The sequence below is a fragment of the Etheostoma cragini genome, unplaced genomic scaffold, assembly GCF_013103735.1.
Source record: "Etheostoma cragini isolate CJK2018 unplaced genomic scaffold, CSU_Ecrag_1.0 ScbMSFa_93, whole genome shotgun sequence".
Classification (NCBI taxonomy): Eukaryota; Metazoa; Chordata; class Actinopteri; order Perciformes; family Percidae; genus Etheostoma; species Etheostoma cragini.
Genome location: NW_023269570.1, coordinates 22,498 through 24,531, shown reverse-complemented (window position 1 = coordinate 24,531; position 2,034 = coordinate 22,498).

The following is a 2,034-nucleotide window of genomic DNA, read 5'->3' as shown; positions in this document are numbered from 1 at the left end:
CCCCCCCCCCCCCCGTCCACCACAGTGTCCCCTACTCACCGGCTCTTATCCCGACCACTCTGGCGATGCCGTTGTCTCCAGCTTTGTTCAACAAACCGTTGTGTGCCACTAGGAGACTGTCTCTGCAGACCAGACCTGTCCCGCCTGTCTAACCCGTCCCCCAGGGAGGAACCTTACGTCTCAACACGTCAGCACACAGCAGGAGGTCTGCAGGCTGGGATCCAGCTTACTGTTTTCTCAAATGGTGGTAGGCGTACCCCTAGGGGACCTTGGAGGACTGCAGGGGGTACGTGAGATTTCAGCAAAAAGTTATCCCAAAAAACTACAATTATAAATGAATTTAGTCAAATTTTCTTGACATTTGAAATGTAACATTTAAATGTTCTTCAATTAAAAGGTTGCTAAGTAAGTCAATCGTTGCTGGCGCTGTATTAAAATAAAAATATAAGTGTCAAGATTTTTAGGAAATGGTGGAGAGGAGGTGGAAGTTTAGTTTAAGACGATTGAATTACTTAACAACAACAATCTTTAAGGAGTCCCCCCCCCCCCCGTGCTGGATATACTGCAAATTTAACTACTTAAAGCGAGAAGCCCCTGACTGCAGACCCTCAATGGGGGCGTGGTTAAACGTTGAGGGGTGGAGTTAAACGTTGAGGGGCGGGGTTAAACGTTTGACTCTCCAGCATTTGACCCTGTCATTTCATCTTAATATCAGAGTGAATTCAGCGGTATGCACCCACGCTTCGGACAGCCCTTTTCAAACAATAAATAGTGGGAGTAAGTGTGACTTTTACAGTTGTTTAGTTTTCAAAAACAACAAAAAAAAGCTGATTATTTCTAATTTAATGTTTCTGCATAAGTTGAGCAGGCTGAGGTTCGGATTGGACGACTAACTCCCTTCTTTAACTGTCTGTGCTAGTTCCAAGTAATCTGAAAGTGTGGAAATTATTTCCATTAAAGGACAATGTTTTAGTTATCGTGTGCATGGACGGTCTCTGGATCATCTGCAACCAGGAGATGAAGGAGAGCTCAGATCCATAACACATAGTTCATACATACCAATGCAGGTGCTAGTGCCACTGACCCGCGTGTGGATGATAGCCTGTAGATCTGTCTTCAGTGTAGATCTGTCTTCAGTGTATCTGTCTTCTGTGTAGATCTGTCTTCAGTGTAGATCTGTCTTCAGTATAGGTCTGTCTTCAGTGTATCTGTCTTCTGTGTAGATCTGTCTTCAGTGTAGATCTGTCTTCAGTGTAGGTCTGTCTTCAGTGTAGATCTGTCTTCAGTGTAGATCTGTCTTCAGTGTAGGTCTGTCTTCAGTGTAGATCTGTCTTCAGTGTAGGTCTGTCTTCAGTGTATCTGTCTTCAGTGTAGATCTGTCTTCAGTGTATCTGTCTTCAGTGTAGATCTGTCTTCAGTGTATCTGTCTTCAGTGTATCTGTCTTCAGTGTAGATACGTCTTCAGTGTACATCTGTCTTCAGTGTAGATTGACACTGTTGACAAGTTTTTTCTATATCAGCTTTTAAGTTTTTTCCCTCTTGGTTTTCTCTTGTTATGGCCAATTATGCTTTAGGGCTTGTTAATGTGATTTATTTCCTTTAGTTAAACATGTTTATAACATGAATTATTACACTAAAGTAACAGCTTGTCTCAGTAGGAAATAACTTCAGTCTTGTTTTACATGGCAGACGTTGTCGTTGATTCAGACTGTTGGGCAGTGTGGTTGAAAACGTAAAACAATTTAACAGATTTGTGAAATATTCCACCTCGTGTTATGAGCAGAACTAAACTATGTTTTGGGGAACACGTAAGGAGACGGTGGTGCAAAGTTCTCCTGGAAAACCTTCCTATGATGTTAGTGTCTATGAAATTATTAAGACTTCACTTTATGTTTGTTTAAACATATACATATACATATACATACAAATACATACATATCCATATACATGCATATACATATATATACATATACATGTACATTTAATATATATATGTATATATATATATATATATATATATATATATATATATAT